The 19,591-nt window shown below is 43.7% G+C and overlaps 1 protein-coding gene across 2 annotated transcripts in view; it reads left to right on the top strand.

The window, feature by feature from the left end:
• LOC138487698 (nicotinamide N-methyltransferase-like) overlaps positions 1-19,591 on the top strand; it is a 144,359-nt gene that overhangs the window by 24,271 nt on the left and 100,497 nt on the right. The gene's annotated exons all lie outside the window — the stretch shown is intronic.

Genomic DNA, 19,591 nt, shown 5'->3' with positions numbered 1-19,591 from the left:
TTTGAATTAATAGAAGTGTTGTGTTTATAACAAACGGTTTGAAAATAAATGTACTTATATTTTTTACCTGAAACTTTGAGTCAGTGTTTACTTGAGACACAGTAATTGTGGTCCCTTTGTGTAATCTCTGCGACTGCTCATTTGCTCTTCAGATAAGTCTGGCTGCTCCGCTGCTGCTACCACTTTAACATATTAGTACAGGCTTGTACGAAAGGTGAACTTGTATTACCACTTTAAGTCTTAATTGTTTGCAGTGGTCCCTAAGGGTACTTCACAGGATTCTGCCTAACACCAAGGACGAGTATGCTCGTCCTTTATGCATAGACTTGCATAATAGCCTGGCACTTAAGTCATGTAATTACCATTTGGGAATGCCTGGGTCCTTTAAAAGAGCTACTGTCACTACCATTTGAGAGTGCTTGTGTCCTTTAAAACAGGTTACGTCGCTATCTTTTGTGAATGCGTGGGGGCTGTAAAAGATCCACTGTCACTAACACATGGGAATGCTTGGGTCCTTTAAATGAGCTACTGTCACTACCATGTGGGAATGTCTGGGTCCTTTAAAAGAGCTATTGTCACTACCACTTGGGAATGCTTGGGCCCTTTAAATGAGCTACTGCCACTACCATTTGCGAACGCTTGGTCCTTTAACATAAGTAATGTCACTACCATCTGAGAATGCTTGGGTCCTTTAAAAGAGCTACTGTCACTACCATTTGGGAATACGTAATTCCTTTACGATAGCTACTGTCACTACCATTTGAGTATGCTTGGGACTTTTAAAAGAAGTACTATCACTCGCATTTGAGAATCTGAGTGTCTTTAAAAGAGCTACTGTCACTACCATTTGGGAATGCCTGGGTCCTTAAAAAGAGCTACTGTCATTACCATTTGGGAATGCTAAGGTCCTTTTAAAGAGCTACTGTCACTACCATTTGGGAATGCCTAGGTCCCTTAAAAGAGATTCTGTCACTATCATTTGGGAATGCCTGGGTCCTTTAAAAGAAGTAATGTCACTACCAATTTCACTACCAATTGGAAATGATTGGGTCCATTGAAAGAAGTAATGTCTCTATCATTTGTGAATGCCTGGGTCCTTCAAAAGAAGTAATGTCACTACCATTTGGGAATGCTTGTGTCCTTTAACCCCTCAAGTGCCACGGATGAGTATGCTCGTCCTTTATGCATAGACTTGCATAATAGACTGGCACTTAAGTAATGCCATTGCCATTTGGGAATGTCTGGGTCCTTTAAAAGAGCCATTGTCACTACCATTTGGGAATGCTTGGTTCCTTTAAAAGAAGTAATATCACTACCATTTGGGAATGCTTGGGTCCACCACTTAAGTGCCAAGGACGTGTATGCTCGTCCTTTTTGCATTGACTTGCATAATAGCCTGGCTCTTACGTAATGTCACTATCATTTGGGAATGCCTGGGTCCTTTAAAAGAAGTAATATCACTACCATTTGGGAATGATTGGGTCCATTAAAGGAAGTAATGTCACGAATATTTCGGAATGCCTGCGTCTTTCAAATGAAGTAATGGCACTACCATTTTTGAATGCCTGGGTACTTTAAAATAGCTACTGTCTCTACCATTTGGGAATGCCTGGGTCCTTCAAAAGAAGTAATATCACTACCATTTGGGAATGATTTGGTCCATTAAAAGAAGTAATGTCACTAATATTTCGGAATGCCTGGGTATTTCAAAAGAAGTAATGGCAGTACCATTTTTGAATGCTTGGGTCCACCACTTAAGTGCCAAGGATGAGTGTGTTCATCCTTTTTGCATAGACCTGCATAATAGCCTGGCTCTTAAGCAATGTCACTATCATTTGGGAATGCCTGGGTCCTTTAAAAGAGCTACTGTCACTACCATTTGGGAATGCTGGGATCCTTTAAAATAAGTAATGTCAATATCATTTGGGAATGTGTGTGCCCTTTAAAAGAGCTAATGTCACTCCCATTTGGGAATGCTTGGGTCCTTTAAAGGATTCACTGTCACTACCATTTGGGAATGCTTGGGTCCTTTAAAAGAGCCATTGTCATTACTATTTGGGAATGCATGAGTCCTTTAAAATAACTACTGTCACTACCATTTGGGAAAGTTTGGGTCCTTTAAAAGAAGTAACGTCACAACCATTTTGGAGTGCCTGGGTCCTTTAAAAGAGCTTCTGTCATACAATTTGGGAATGCGTTGGTCCTTTAAAAGAGCTACTGTCACTACCATTTGGGAATGCCTGAGTCCATTAAAAGAGCTAATGTCACAACCATTTGGGAATGCTTGTGTCCACCACTTAAGTGCCAAGGACGTGTATGCTTGTCCCTTTTGCGTTGACTTGCATAATAGCTTGTCTCTTAAGTAATGTCACTATCATTTGAGAATGCCTGGGTACTTTAAATGAAGTAACATCACTACCATTTTGGAGTGCCTGGGTCCTTTAAAAGAGCTTCTGTCATACCATTTGGGAATGCTTTGGTCCTCTAAAAGAGCTACTGTCACTACCATTTGGGAATGCTTAGTTCCTTTAAAAAAGTAATATCACTACCATTTGGGAATGTTTGGGTCCTTTAAAAGAGATTCTGTCACTACCATTTGGGAATGCCTGGGTCCTTTAAAAGAAGTAATATCACTACCAATTGGAAATGATTGGGTCCATTGAAAGAAGTCATGTCTTTCATTTGGGAATGCCTGGGTCCTTCAAAAGACGTAATGCCATTGCGATTTGGGAATGCCTGGGTCCTTTAAAAGAGCCATTGTCACAACCATTTGGGAATGCTTGGTTCCTTGAAAAGAAGTAATATCACTTCCATTTGGGAATGCCTGGGTCCACCACTTAAGTGCCAAGGACGTGTATGCTCGTCCCTTTTGCGTTGACTTGCATAATAGCCTGGCTCTTCAGTAATGTCACTATCATTTGGGAATGCCTGGGTACTTTAAGATAGCTACTGTCTCTACCATTTGGGAATGCCTGAGTCCATTAAAAGAGCTACTGTCACTACCATTTGGGAATGCCTGGGTCCTTTAAATGAACTACTGTCATTACCATTCGGGAATGCTAAGGTCCTTTTAAAGAGCTACTGTCACTACCATTTGGGAATGCCTAGGTCCTTTAAAATAGATTCTGTCACTACCATTTGGGAATGCCTGGGTCATTTAAAAGAAGTAATGTCACTACCAATGTCACTACCAATTGGAAATGATTGTGTCCATTGAAAGAAGTAATGTCACTTATATTTCGGAATGCCGTGGTCCTTAAAAAGAGCTACTGTCACTACCATTTGGGAATTATTGGGTCCTGTAAAAGAACTACTGTCATTACCATTTGGGAATGCTAAGGTCCTTTTAAAGAGGTACTGTCACTACCATTTGGGAATGCCTGGGTCCTTTAAAAGAAGTAATGTCACTACCAATTTCACTACCAATTGGAAATGATTGGGTCCATTGAAAGAAGTAATATCACTATCATTTGGGAATGCCTGGGTCCTTCAAAAGAAGTAATGCCACTACCATTTGGGAATGCCCGGGTCCTTTAAAAGAAGTAATGTCACTACCATTTGGGAATGCTTGTGTCCTTTAACCCCTCAAGTGCCAAGGATGAGTATGCTCGCCCTTTATGCATAGACTTGCATAATAGACTGGCACTTAAGTAATTACATTGCCATTTGGGAATGCATGGGTCCTTTAAAAGAGCCATTGTCACTACCATTTGGGAATGCTTGGGTCCACCACTTAAGTGCCAAGGACGTTATGCTCGTCCTTTTTGAATTGACTTGCATAATAGCATGGCTCTTAGGTAAAATCACTATCATTTGGGAATGCCTGGGTACTTTAAAATAGCTACTGTCTCTACCCTTTGGGAATGGCTGGGTCCTTTAAAATAAGTAATATCACTACCATTTGGGAATGATTGGGCCCATTAAAAGAAGTAATGTCACTAATATTTCGGAATGCCTGGGTCTTTGAAAAGAAGTAATGGCACTACCATTTTTGAATGCTTGGGTCCACCACTTAAGTGCCAAGGATGAGTATGTTCATCCTTTTTGCATAGACCTGCATAATAGCCTGGCTCTTAAGCAATGTCACTATCATTTGGGAATGCCTGGGTCCTTTAAAAGGGCTACTGTCACTACCATTTTAAATGCTGGGATCCTTTAAAATAAGTAATGTCAATATCATTTGGGAATGTGTGTGCCCTTTAAAAGAGCTAATGTCGTTCCCATTTGGGAATGCTTAGGTCCTTTAAAGGATCCACTGTCACTACCATTTGGGAATGCTTGGGTCGTTTAAAAGAGCTATTGTCATTACTATTTGGGAATGCATGGGTCCTTCAAAAGAAGTAATATCACTACCATTTGGGAATGCTTGGGTCCACCACTTAAGTGCCAAGGAGGTGTATGATCGTCCATTTTGCATAGACTTGCATAATAGCCTGGCTCTTCAGCAATTTCACTATCATTTGGTAATGCCTGGGTGCTTTAAAAGAAGTAACATCACTACCATTTTGGAGTGCCTGGGTCCTTTAAAAGAGCTTCTGTCATACCATTTGGGAATGCTTTGGTCCTCTAAAAGAGCTACTGTCACTACCATTTGGGAATGCTAGTGTCCATTAAAAGAGCTAATGTCACAACCATTTGGGAATGATTGCGTCCTTTAAAAGATCCACTGTCACTACCATATGGGAATGGTTTGGTCCTTTAAAAGACCTGCTGTCATTATCATATGGCAATGCTTGGGTCCTTTACAAGAGCTACTTACACTACAATTTGTGAATGCTGGGTTCCTTTAAAAGAAGTAATATCACTTCCATTTGGGAATGCTTGGGTCCACCACTTAAGTGCCAATGATGTGTATGCTCGTCCTTTTTGCATTGACTTGCATAATAGCCTGGCTCTTAAGTAATATCACTACCATTTGGGAATGATTGGGTCCATTAAAAGAAGTAATATCAGTACCATTTGGGAATGATTGGGTCCATTAAAAGAAATAATGTCAATAATATTTCAGAATGCCTGGGTCTTTCAAAAGAAGTAATGGCACTACCATGTTTGAATGCTTGGGTCCACCACTTAAGTGCCAAGGATGAGTATACTCATCCTTTGTACATAGACTTGCATAATAGTAATAATTTAAAAAAAGTAATGTGACTACCAATTGGGAATGATTGGGTCCATTAAAAGAAGTAATGTCACTACCAATTGGAAATGCATGGGTACTTGAAAAGGGCTACTGTCACTACTATTTGAAATGCTGGGATCCTTTAAAATAAGTAATGTCAATATCATTTGGGAATGTGTGTGCCCTTTAAAAGAGCTAATGTCGCTCCCATTTGGGAATGCTTAGGTCCTTTAAAGGATCCACTGTCACTACCATTTGGGAATGCTTGGGTCGTTTAAAAGAGCTATTGTCATTACTATTTGGGAATGCATGGATCCTTTAAAAGGGCTACTGTCACTACCATTTGGGAATGCCTGGTTCCTTGAAAAGAAGTAATATCACTACCATTTGGGAATGCTTGGGTCCACCACTTAAGTGCCAAGGAGGTGTATGATCGTCCCTTTTGCATAGACTTGCATAATAGCCTGGCTCTTAAGTTATATCACTACCATTTGGGAATGATTGGGTCCATTAAAAGAAGTAATATCACTACCATTTGGGAATGATTGGGTCCATTAAAATAAATAATGTCAATAATATTTCAGAATGCCTGGGTCTTTCAAAAGAAGTAATGGCACTACCATGTTTGAATGCTTGGGTCCACCACTTAAGTGCCAAGGATGAGTATACTCATCCTTTGTACATAGACTTGCATAATAGTAATAATTTAAAAAAAGTAATGTGACTACCAATTGGGAATGATTGGGTCCATTAAAAAAAGTAATGTCACTACCAATTGGAAATGCCTGGGTCCTTTAAAAGAAGCAATATGACTACCATTTGGGAATGCTTGCATCCTTTAACCCCTTAAGTGCCAAGGAAGAGTATGCTTGTCCTTTATGCATAGACTTGCATAATAGCCATGGCACTTAAGTAATGTCACTATCATTTGGGAATGCCTGGGTCCTTTAAAAGAGCTACTGTCACTACCATTTGGGAATGCCTGGATCCTTTAAAATGAGTGATTTCACTACCATTTGGGAATGCTTGTGTCCTTTAAAACAGGTACTGGCACTACCATTTGGGAATGCTTGGGCCCTTTAAAAAAACTACTGCCCTACCATGTGGGAATGTCTGGGTCCTTTAAAAAAGCTACTGTCACTACCATTTGGGAATGCCTGGGTCCTTTAAAAAAGCTGCTGTCATTACCATTTGGGAATACTTGGGTCCTTTAAAAGAAGTAGTCATTACCACTTGGGAATGCTTGGGTCGTATAAATGAGCTACTGCCACTACCATTTGTGAATGCTTAAAATAAGTAATGTTTATGTTTATGTTTATTGAATTTATATAGCGCTTTACTTCAAAGCGCTTTACAGTATAACAGCAGTACAAATGAAAGAAGCATATATACAAACTTGAAACAAACCAGTGGTACAGTACATAGAACAATTTACTCAAAGCAGGGGGGGAAGAGGGGGTGTTCCCAGATGGTCTTAACGCCCTCAGGTGGTTGCAGCATCCAATATAATGGCATTGGGAGGAGGGGAAGGGAGGGGGAGAAAGGGAAGGGGGAGTGGTTTTGGGCAGGAGAGGTAGGGAAGGAGAGTCAAGGGGGGGAGGTGAAGAAGGGCTTTCAGGGAGGAGCAGTAAGATGGGTAGGAAGGTGTGGAGCGGATAGGGAGAGGTACGTTGTTCCAATGGAGCGGGGCCAAGAGTTGGAAGGAACAGAAGCTTGAGGAGGCACAAGGGGTTGGGGGTACAGTGAGAAGGTATAGGTCAGCTGAGCGGAGAGAGCGTGAGGGAGAGTATAATGAGAGGAGGGAGGAAAGATAGGGGGGCAAGGTCATGGAGAGATATGTAGACAAGTCAGAGGAATTAAAATTTCAATTGTGAGAGGAAAGGGAGCCAGCCGAGTTGGGAGAATGAGGTAGAGATAGTCTCAAGGGCCCAGGAGACATAGAGTACGGATGGAGGAGTGGTAGATGGATTTTAGGGGAGTCAGTTGAGAGATAGGGAGGCCAAAGAGAAAAGGGGAGCAGTAGAAGAGACAGGAGAAAATACGGGAGGAGATTAGGAGTTTAGAAGCGTGAAAGGTGAGGGAGGGGTGGATCTTGCGGATGTTGAAGAGGTGTTGCCGACAGGTACGAGAGGTTAGAGAGATGTGGGTGGAGAAGGAGAGAGAGGAGTCAATATGGAGGCCAAGGTTGCGGGCATGGGTCCAGACGGGGAGATTGGAAGGGGGGAAGTGGATGAAAGGAGGAAGGGAAGGTGAGAGAGTGTTAGGAGGGAAGAAAAACACTACAGTCTTGTCGGAATTGATGGAAAGAAAGTGGGATCACATCCAGTTTTTTATGGCCGTGAGGCAGGAAGAGAGAGATTGGTGGAGGTCGGAGGTGAAGGAGGAGAAGGAGAGAAAAAGTTGGGTGTCGTCGGTGTAGAAATGGTGGGAGATGCCGAAGGAAGAGATGACGGGAGCGAGAATGGAGGTATAGAGAGAGAAAAGGGAAGGTCCAAATACGGAGCCCTGGGGAACACCATAGTTCAGGGGGAAGTTGGAGGAGGTGTGGCTGCCCCAGGAGACAGTAAAGCATCGGTTGGAGAGGTAAGAGGCGAGCCAGGAGAAGACAGAGCCTTTGAAACTAAGGGAGGACAGAGTGCTGAGAAGTAAGGGGTGGTCTACAGTGTCAAAGGTTGCAGAGAGGTCAAGGAGGATGAGAATTGAGGATTGCTTAGTGTGGCGAGCGGTGAGGAGAGAGTTGAGTACATATGTGAGAGCAGTCTCAGTGGAGTGTTTAGGGCGGAAACCAGATTGAGAGGAGGGGAGGAGGTATTGAGAGGAGACGAAAGCAGAGAGTTGAGAGTAGGCTAAGCTTTAAAAGGAGCTTTAAGATGAAGGGGAGAAGAGAGATTGGTCTGAAGTTGGAGGTAAGAAGAGGGCTAGCAGAAAGTTTCTTCAGGATAGGGATGATGGTGGCATGTTTGAAAGCTGAAGGAAAGGTAGTAGAGAGACAAGTGCTAAAAAAAGTGGTTAGGTAGGGGATGAGGAGAAGGTACATTATGGGGATGAGGGAAGTGGGAATGGGATCAGAGGGGGTGGCGGTAGGGTGAGTTTTAGACAGGAGATGGGAGACACAGGCTGGGGTGATAGGAGAGAAGGCGGACATGGTAGCAGAGGTGGAAAAGGAAGGGGGGAAGGAGGGGAGAATGAAGTTGAGGAGAGGATGTTTTGGCGATGAGAGAGAATTTTGGATAAGGAAAAGTTGGCAAAATCAGAGGGATAGAGGAGAGAGTTAGCGGAAGGATCAGGAGGGGGAGAGGAAATAAGGCAAGAGAGGGTTTGGAAGATACGGCGGGGGTGAGAAGCTTGTGAGTGTAGAAGGTTAGAGTAGTAGGAGCGCTTGGCAGATGAGAGGCAAGAGTCATAGAGAGAGTGATATGAGAAGCAAGAGGATTAGTTTGTCAGAGAGGGGGATTTGAGCCAGCGTTGTTCGAGGCGACGGAGGAGGCGACACATGGACAGAAGGTGAGAGGAGAGCCAAGGTTGGGAAGGTTTGTGAGAGGGTGAGAAGGAAGTAAGAGGATAGAATAGGTCAAGACTGGAGGATATGGAGGAGGAGAGTGAGGAGAGGGTGTCATCGGGCGAGAGGGATGAGAAGTCAGGGAGCGGGGGAAGGGAGGAAGAACAGGTTTTGCGGAAGAGAGAAGAGTTGAAGTTGCAGAGATCACGACGAAAGAAGGAGGAAGATGAGGGAGAGGGGGGACAATGAGGAGGTGGGATGGGTAAGGGAGAAGGAGAGTAAGGCGTGGTCGGAGAGATAGTTGGGGAGGTATGAGACGGGGACGAAGAGTGAGATGAGAGAAAGATGGGATTGAGAGTAGAGCCAGAGGAGTGGGTGGGGGGGTAGGAAGGGGAGAGAGGAGGTAGGAGTCAAGTAAAGAGAGGAGAGGGGAAGAATGAGATGAGGTGTAGAGAGGGAGGTTAAAATCGCCAAGGACAGAGAGAGGAGTAGGGGTGGGTGGGAGAAATGAGAGGGAGGTGATCTAGGTCTTCATAGAAGGAAGAGAGGGGGCCAGTAGTTCTGTAGCTGATTAAGAAGGAAATCACGTGAGGGTAAGTGAAGGATTTGAAAAGAAACTCAAAAGGAGGAGAAAGTAGGGAGGAGATGAGGAAAGACATTTAGGGTAAAAAATGAGACTGATGCCGCCTCCACGACCTGAGGGGTGTCAGACATGAAAGACAGAGGAAGAGGGGGTGGAGAGAGATGCAGGAACAGTGGAATTGAAGGGGGAAATCCAAGTTTCTGTGATGCAAAGGAAGTGAAGGTTGAGTCGTAGGAACAGATCAAGGGCCGCAGTGGCTTTGTTGCAGATGGATCGGGCATTCCAGAGGGCGATGTTGATGATACTGGAGTGATTGGCAGTGGGGAGGTGGATAAGATTAGTACGAGAAGGGATTATGGGAGGGGGCGGGAAGGAGGGGGGTAGCGAAGGGGGGTAAGGAAGGAGGGAGCATGAGGGTAAGTGGAAGGTGAAGGAAGAGGAAGAAGAAGAGAAGGAGGGAGAGGGAGCGAGGGAGGGAGATGGAGGGAGGCCGTAGGAGGGAAAGGTAGGTAGAGGGCATGACAGGAAGGGGCTGAGAGAGTAAGTGCTGGTGGCCACACAGTGGCGTGCCCACAGTTGGAGTGGGTGTCAGGGGCTGTTGTAGATTAGTAGAGGGGAGGTGGGTTGAGGTTTTAGAGAGGCGGGATGGGGAGTCGCAACTGCACAGAGGGAGTCCAGGCGATGGAGTGAAGGTTGCAGCAGCAGAGTGGCTGAGGGCGAGTTGGTGAGGGGGTTGGATCCTATGGAGATCAGCTGCAAGCAGAGAGTCAGACAGGACGATAGTCACAGGTGGTCAGAAGTGAGGAGGGCGAAGTGGCACAACCGTGGTGAGGTTACAGATCGTTGCAGCAGATTGCGGGAAAGCTGGGACACTCAGAGTCGAAGACAGTGCTGGGTTGAGCGGGTGATGGGATAGCGAGGGGGAGGAGGGAGGCCCAGATCTGCTGGTAGTCACAGTGGTGGTGGAGATAGATGCGGCTGCATGGTGAGGACTAGACGAAGCAACAGATCCCAGGTTGCCCATAGTACAGATGGTGGCAAGGCACGTAAATGATGCGGCTAAGAGGGGCTCGTCTGTCTGTGTAGGAGTGTGGGTGGTAACTTACAGTGTATAGGTAGTGGGAGTGAAAAGGATCCTGCCTCTTATGTCACTACCATCTGGGAATGCTTGTGCCCTTTAAAAGAAGTAATGCCACTACCATCTGGGAATACTTGATTCCTTTAAGATAGCCACTTTCACGACCATTTGGGAATGCTTGGGCCCTTTAAAAGATGTAATGTCACTACCATTTGGGAATGCTTGGGTCCTTTAAAAGAGCTACTGTCACTACCAATTGGGAATGTTTGGGTCTTTTAAAAGAGCTACTGTCACTATCATTCAGGAATGCTTGCATCCTTTAAAATAGCTACTGTCACTACCATTTGGGAATGCTTGGGCCCTTTAAACGAGCTACTGTCACTTCCATTTGGGAGTGCCTGGTCCTTTAAATTAAGTAATGTCACTAACATTAGGGAAAACCTGGGTCCTTCAAAAAAATTAATGTCACTACCATTTGGGAATTATTGGGTCCTTTAAAAGAACTACTGTCACTACCATTTGGGAATGCTAGGGTCCTCTTAAAGAAATACTGTCACTACCATTTGGGAATGCCTGGGTCCTTTAAAAGAAGTAATGTCACTACCAATTGGGAATGATTGGGTCCATTATAAGAAGTAATGTCACAACCATTTGGGAATGCCCGGGTCCTTTAAAAGAAGTAATGTCACTATATTTGGGAATGCTTGCGTCAACCCCTTAAGTGCCAAGGCCGGGTATGCTCGTCCTTTATGCATAGACTTGCATAATAGCCTGCCACTTAAGTAATGTCATTACCATTTGGGAATGCCTGAGTCCTTTAAAAAGTTATTGTCACTACCATTTGGGAATGCTTGGGTCCTTTAAATGAAGTAATATCGCTACCATCTGGGAATGCTTGGGTCCTTTAATAGAGCTACTGTTGCTACCATTTGTGAATACTTGCGTCCTTTAAAAGAAGTCACGTCAGTACAATTTGGGAAGGCTTGGTTGCTTTAAGCAAGCTACTGTCACTACGATTTTGTAATGCCTGGGTCTTTTAAAAGAGCTACTGTCATTACTGTTTGGGAATGCTTGGGTCCTTTAAAAGAGCTACAGTCACTACCAATTGGGAATTATTGGGTCTTTTAAAAGAGCTACTGTCACTATCATTCAGGCATGCTCGCATCCTTTAAAATTGCTATTGTCACCACCATTTGGGAATGCCCAAGTCCTTTAAAAGAGCTACTGTTGCTACCATTTGTGAGTGCCTGGGTACTTTAAAATAAGTAATGCCACTAACATTAGGGAATGCTTGGGTCGAGTAAAAGAAGTAAAGTCACTACCATTTGGGAACACCTGGGTCCTTCAAAAGAATTAATGTCACTACCATTTGAGAATCTGAGTGTCCTTTAAAAGAGCTACTGTCACTACCATTTGGGAATTATTGGGTCCTTTAAAAGAACTACTGTCACTACCATTTGTGAATGCTAGGGTCCTTTTAATGAGCTACTGTCACTACCATTTGGGAATGCCTGGGTCCATTAAAAGAGCTACTGTCACTACCATTTGGGAATGCCTGGGTCCTTCAAAAGAAGTAATGCCACTTCCACTTGGGAATGCCCAGGTCCTTTAAAAGAGCTATTGTCACTTCCATTTGGGAATGCTTGGGTCCTTTAAAAGAAGTAATGTCACTACCATTTGGGAATGCTTGCGTCTTTTAACCCCTTAAGTGCCAAGAACGAGTATGCTCGTCCTTTATGCATAGACCTGCATAATAGCCTGGCACTTACGTAATGTCATGACCATTTGGGAATGCCTGGGTCCTTTAAAATAGCTACTGTCTCTACCATTTGGGAATGCCTGGGTCCATTAAAAGAAGTAATGTCACTACCATTTGGAATTGCCAACGCAACACGCACTCGCCATTGAAATCAGATCATGTAGCGTGTGTTGTTTTCAGCGTTAACAGTTACAACTTCGAATTTCGATTCCTTTGAGCTGAATGAATACTAACATCGGCAGTATACACTGAAATAATTTTTCGAACATTGGAACATCCTCCGTTCCTTGCTCGGGATATAGAATTTCCGTTGAATTGATTTCGAGTAATACTTACGGGTTTGGTTATCGAGAGCATACGAACCTGGGAGTCAGTTTTTGTATTTTATTGATTGTTTCCTCCTGATGAAGACGTTGCTCCAATTGCTTTCAAACGTCGAAACCGGTAGAGAAGAACATCCGGGGATGGGACTAGCCATTTTTTTGTTGAATGTACCCACTCCGTGGAACTGAGCACATTTTCGACAATCATTGTGTTGATACATATTCAATGTGGATGAAATGACAAAGATTATGTGGGGTTAATTAATGAAATGCCACTACATAATTATTGTACTAATAGTTTGGTTCAATTTTTATCAAATTGTGATTGAATGAGGTTGATTGATGTGAGTTGTAAATGATGGTTTGATTGTTGAGGAATGATGGTTGTGTTAGGTTTTTTTATAATCTGATGTATTATGCTGTCTTGCAATATTTCTGTAATTTAATGTGTGCATTAATTGATGATTAACTCATTGTGGAAAATGATGTATCTCAGTAAATAAATTTCGATACCTTAAAAAATTAAAAAACAACCTCTGGACAATATTTCAGTATACCTTGGTACATTAATACCCCGGTCACGGGTGTGGGGTTTTCCTGGACCTTTCAGTGTGCACTACCATTTGGAATGCCAGGGTCCTTCAAAAGAATGAATGTTTCTACCATTTGGGAATGTGAGTGCCCTTTAAAAGAGCTAATGTCACTACAATTTGGGAATGCTTGGGTCCTTTTAATGAGCTAATGTCACTACCATGTGGGAACACTAGGATCCTTTAAACTAGCTAATGTCACTACCATTTGCAAATGCCTGCGTCCTTTAAAAGAAGAAATGTGACTACCATTTGGGAATGATTTGGTCAATTAAAAGAAGTAATGTCACTACCATTTCTTGGGAATGCTTGGGTCCACCACTTAAGTGCCAAGAACAAGTATGCTCGTCCTTTTAGCATAGAGTTGCGTAATAGCTTGGCTCTTAAGTAATGTCACTATCATTTGGGAATGCCTGGGTCCTTTAAAAGAGCTACTGTCACTACCATTTGGGAATGCTTGGGTCCTTTAAAATAAGTAATGTCACTACCATTTGGGAATATGTGTGTCCTTTAAGAGATCCACTGTCACTACCATATGGGAATGCTTGGGTAATTTAAAAGAGATGCTGTCAGTACCATTTGGAAATTCCTTCGTCCTTTAAAAGAGCTACTGTCACTACCATTTGGGAATGCATGGGTCCTTTAAAATAGCTACTGGCTCTACCCTTTGGGAATGCCTGGGTCCATTAACAGAAGTAATGTCACTAACATTTGGGAATGCCAGGGTCCTCCAAAAGAATGACTGTCACTACAATTTAAGAATTTGAATGCTAAAAGAGCTACTGTCACTAAAATTTGGGAATGCTTGGGTCCTTTTAAAGAACTACTGTCACTACTATTTGGGAATGCTAGGGTCCTTTAAAAGAACTAATGTCACTACCATTTGGTGATGTCTGGGTCCTTTAAAAGAAGTAATGTCACTACCATTTGGGAATGATTGGGTCCATTAAAAGAAGTAATGTCACTAACATTTCAGAATGCCTGGGTCTTTCAAAAGAATTAATGGCACTACCATTTGGGAATGCTTGGTTACTTAAAAGATGTAATGTCACTACCATTTGGGAATGCTTGGGTCCACCACTTAAGTGCCAAGGACGAGTATGCGCGTCCTTTTTGCATAGACTTGCATAATAGCCTGGCTCTTAAGTAATGTCACTATCATTTGGGAATGCCTGTGTCCTTTAAAAGAGCAACAGTCACTACATTTTGGGAATACCTAGGTCCTTTTTCAGAGCTACTGTCACTATCTTTTGGGAATGCTTGGATCCTTGAAAATAAGTAATGTCAATATAATTTTGGAATGATTGTGTCCTTTAAAAGAGCTAATGTCACTACCATTTGGGAATGCTTGGGTCCGTTAAATGATCCACTGTCACTACCATTTGGGAATGCTTGGGTCCATTAAAAGAGGTGCTGTCAATACCATGTGGTACTGTCTGGGTCCTTTAAAAGAGCTACCGTCATAACCATTTGGGAATGCTTGGGTCCTTTAAAAGAACTACTGTCACTACCATTTGGGAATGCTTGGGTCCTTTAATAGAAGTAACGTCACTACCATTTGGGAATGCTTGGGTCCTTTAAAAGAGCTACTGTCACTACCATATGGGAATGCTTGTGTCCTTTAAAAGAACTACTGTCACTACCATTTGGGAATGCTTGGGTTCTTTAAAAGAAGTAACGTCACTACCATTTGGGAATGCTTGGGTCCTTTAAAAGAGCTACTGTCACCACCATTTGAGAATGATTGGGACCTTTAAATGAGCTACTGTCATTACCGTTTGGAAATGCTTGGGACTTTTAAAAGAAGAAACATCACTACCAGTTGGGAATGCTTGGGTCCTTTAAAATAGCTACTGTCACTACCATTTAGGAATGCCTGGGTCCTTTGAAAGAGCTACTGTCATTACCATTTCGGAATGCTTGGGTCTATAACCAAACCAACATAGGAATATGGCAAAGTACTGTTTTATTAACAATTATCTAAACCGGGAGTTTACAACAAACATCAACGGACTGTGCACTAGGACCCCAACCGGCCCATAAAGCTGGGGGTTACCCAATAGCACTTTAAGATGAGTAGCAGCACCCATGAGATGGATGGGGATGCAGATTAATACTCTAGCATCAAATCAATAATGGCAACTCAATGGTTTGGCAAAGGGAGTCCGTTTAATGACAAGTACAAAAAAAGGGGAGTTCATGAATATCAGCAATTGCTCGATCTTCCTTCTCGCTTCAACAACTCCAACAAATTTCATAAAAAACTCATCATTTATACTAAAAACTTGTCATTACTGACATGTAATGCTTAAAATGTTGCATGCAATTCTACTGGTTCTAGGAAGGTAACTTTAATATAGGTACTATATCTGTATATGTGAACAAAGTGAGGGGATTGAACAAACACTGTCAGGTGGGGCATCTAAGCCCTACCTTCAAAATGGCTACTGTAAACGTCACTAAAAGTATGACGTCTCATTGGTTCTACTCACTATAGGACCCTAGATTACTTTGTCCTCTATGATTGGGTTGGCAACAACCCCACTCATACTTTTCCACTTGCTTAGCAGCGTGCAGAATAGCCGGCCAGGTGCAGGTAGCTCGTCTGCACTCCCAGCTTTCCTCCAATTATTGCTACAATCAATCATCACCTCAGTGGTCATGCGTCAATTATTTCTTTGTGGTTGGCCTCAAAACCACTTCTCGGTCTGGAAAAGTTAAGAAATCTGTGCGTGGCACACGCCAGGTGTAGATGTGAAAGTTTCATCCCTTCTCGCTTGGCTGGTCATATGATTCAGACACTGTGAAATCGTCTTACTCTTCATTCAATTTGTGTATTTGATTTAATTATGCCAGCCATCTGCCTTCTGTGGCTTATCTTGACCTGTCTGATCAGGATACCTGTTCCTCTTTCATAAATTGTATCCACTGTTTGTCTATTTCAGCCGATACGACCTTGGCTTCTTGGTACGATTTGCATCTGAGTTTCTCTCTGTCTTTAGTTTTCGATGTGCTTGCTGCAGGGCTCCTCTCTTGAGACCTTTAGTAACTTTTGGTTGATTCTGCTCTTGTGCAAAGTGGTAGTATACTTATATAAACACTCCTTTTGAGGCAGATATTTATATGTGGTGCTTGCCACAATCTATTTTACTACTAAGCGTAAGCAAGCCTCACGATTGTTTGCTTCTTGTGATTCCATGCATATGTACACGTGTAAACTAACTGAATATCTTCATCGTGCTCACAGCATAATATTCTGACATTTTGACATTGTCGTTTCACTTTAGTTTCATGATGATCCTTATCCATGGTGTTTCGTCTCTTTTCATCATTCGCAGGTCGTCATATCTTCTATATGTGAGTCAGTACGGGTTCTTGTTATGTCACCATTTGTCTTCCTTCAGTATCTTTTTAGCTTTGTCAGGGACTGCGTTCTGACAGTCTTCCTTCTGTTTCATTTGTCGATATGGCTTTCTCAATGGGTACCTTGCAGTCCATGTTTTCTTAGGTTTTGGCACTTCAACAGGTGCTGTTCTTCTGATAGATACTGGACAGAGCCCCACTGCGGCTCTCTGCTGGTTTATTTGCTCATCATACATCACATATTTCGGCATGAATGTTCCTGGTACTTCAAAATGGATGGCTGGAGTGCGGGTCGTGCTTGGGACCTCCTCTACTCTCCCCCCTCTGGGCGATTCATCGACCACTTTCATTTCTTCTTTGGTATCCACTTTAACTTCCTCCTCTGGATCCACACATAGAGGTGTGAAGAAATACATGTTTGGGGTCAATATCTTTATGACTCCTTTTTAACTTCCTGCTGTTCTCACATGTTCATCTTTGTTCCATGTCATTAGTAGACATTGTCCACTAGGGCCACAATAGATAAATCTTCCCACATCATTTCTATGTTTCCTTGGACATCGAAACTTTGCTCCTTCTGGTGCATAAATGCTGGCTTTTACAAAGTGCCTTAGTTCTTTATCAGTCAGGTCCTTGGGTTTCCATCCTGGTTTGACATCAATCATGATATTCATCCCTATGGCTTTATAGCATTTTTCTGGCACTGAGAGATTATTATCTTGATAACACAGAATCCGAGCAGTATCATTACTAGCAGGGCTCCTAGGAATTTGTATGCATCTGCCATCCATTGTGGAACCCATCAGAATAGTGATCCAAACCAACTGTCATCATCCACTTTGTCAGTTTCATCAACCATTTGATTCTGTAATTTCATCAACACACCTCTGGCTTCTGCTAATGTTCCATTTTCTTCGCCGTGAGAAGGTATACATGTGCAACATGATTTTCCGATTTTTGCACAAACACCTCCATCCTGTCATGATCACTGCTTCCAAGCAGCTAGGACCAACCCAACGTCCTTGGAAGCAGGCCCCTAACCTTCATCCTAGGCACCAGCCGGTCCCCACTGGGACCTTTTGGACCATGTCCTGGCGCCGGTGGCACCAGGCTCATCAAAGTCACTGGTCCCGGCACTGGAAGCACCGGGCTCATAATTTGTATGAAGATGCTTGGGTGGACTTACCTGCAGCAGACCATGCTGCTTACTTACCAGCCACATAGGAATCCTCCGTGAGCCGGGACTACTTTCTTACCTGGGTGGGGCAAGCTCCACTCCCTGGATACAACACTGGAACTCTTCTGGAACAGGAACTCTTTTCTTACCTAGGCGAGGCCGTGGAGGAAGACGCCTCATCACTCCAAGGCTATTTAAACCACACCCGATTGATGAAACGTGCTTCGCGTTATTCTGCATCTGCAGCAGAACGCTCACCGTGTCTGTTCCAGTTTTCTTCTTTCCGATCCTGAACCTGCAAGAACAGACGCTTACCATTCCTGTATCCAGCCTTCAGTAGCACCTGCAAAGACAAGAAACAACAGGTTAGCACGGCAACCTTCACGCGCAGCGCTTTCCTCACCTGATCCATCGGCAGCTACCATCTCTTCACGCTGCTCCTCCGCCTGTGAAGACAAAAGCATAGTTATTCCTGTGTGGAATTACTTACCGGCACTCCGGGAATTCTGGTTTTCTTCAACGCTGCAATCCTGCACCTGAAAGACAAAAGAAGAGACATTAGACAGGTATTTTACTTACGCGCCATCGCGCCCGCCACAATAGGGCACCTGCAAATACTCCGGCGTTTCCAGCGTCTCTTCAACACCCGAACTCACAACTGCAAGGGAAAAGAGACAGTTAGAGAGCTTTTGAAAAGCAGGCAACCGGCATTTACTTACGCATTTCCAAGCGCGTCATTCCAAGACTCTGGCTCGAACTTCGGCTTTCTTCACACCATCTTCTACCTCAAGAGCCCTGCAAGACAAATAGAAAAAGCATTATATAGAGCCCTGTTCCACATTAACGTGCCCACGCACCTAAAGACTGTAAGGACTTAAAAGGTGTCCGGAAACTCACCGTTCGTGCAGTTAACGACGGTAGCAATCCTCTGATGTCAAGAGGCCTACGTTTCACCCAGTGAAGGAACTGGCAATGGCACCCTGCACCAGACGCAGATGGAGAGTCCAGCATTCACCTATCTAAGGTGAGCACGTTGACCTTGGGGCTCCACGGAAAAGCGAGGAAGGGAAAGGGAGAGAGATACCCGACAACCCCAGATCATTAACCCCATATTCTTTCACCTGCAGATATCTCACTCTTCGAGTTAGACACACAGTGCGAAGAGGCGCAGCCCCGGAAGCCAATCGAGTCCTGCACTTCACTTTTCGAGTCACAGACACCATCCTGCCAAGACCGGCGCCTCCGTGGGAATCAGGTGAGCGTTACAGAACGCGAAGCCCACCGCAAAACTCCTACCCAGGCGCAATGGAAACCTCGGATACTGATCAATTGGCCCAGTTGCTTGGGGAACTAAGAGCAGAAGTACATGCAGCTTGTCAGGAAACAAACGCTCTAAGAAGAGAGCTGATAATATCCAAGGAGCGAACAGAGGACCTCGCTAGGCAATTGCTACAAACGCAGGCAGGACAAACACCTTTGCCCGCTCCAGGAGGAAATTATCCTTCAGCATCTTCCTCAAATCCAGTGCAAATCAATCTACCCGGTAATGTGCCCTTGGCTCCGCCCGAACGCTTTTCTGGTGACCCAAAGAGATTTGCAGTGTTCATTAACCAGTGCCGCCTACACTTCTAATGTAGACCAGCTGCCTTCCCAACAGATCAGGCCAAGGTGGCTTTTGTGCTTTCTTACCTCAGTGGCAGTGCCGCAGATTGGTCGATCCCTTTAGTCACTCAGGATGATCCGGTTCTTCATGATTTCCAGGCCTTCCAGTCCAGCATGGAGAAACTGTTTGCAAGACATGCACAAGGGCTGGCCTTGGACAATGAACTCCTTTCGTTACGACAGGGTAATCAAGACCTCTTGACTTACATTGCCTCATTCAACAGACTTATAGTGGAAACTCAATGGCCTGAGGATAAAAGAATAACGCTTTTCTACAGAGGCCTGCGTGGAGAGCTCAAGGATGTGTTAGCTCAAGTTGTGAATCCTCCACAAGAATGCTCAGACTATATTGACTTAGTTGTTCAATTGGACCACAGATTACAGAACAGAAAGGCTGATCGTTCCAAATTTGATACCCGAGTGTTTTCTAAACCGCAG

Source organism: Ambystoma mexicanum, chromosome 9, assembly GCF_040938575.1.
Source record: "Ambystoma mexicanum isolate Mex_15411 chromosome 9, UKY_AmexF1_1, whole genome shotgun sequence".
Lineage (NCBI taxonomy): Eukaryota > Metazoa > Chordata > Amphibia > Caudata > Ambystomatidae > Ambystoma > Ambystoma mexicanum.
The sequence above is the reverse complement of the archived record's forward strand: the minus strand, read 5'-3'. Positions and strand labels throughout refer to the sequence as shown.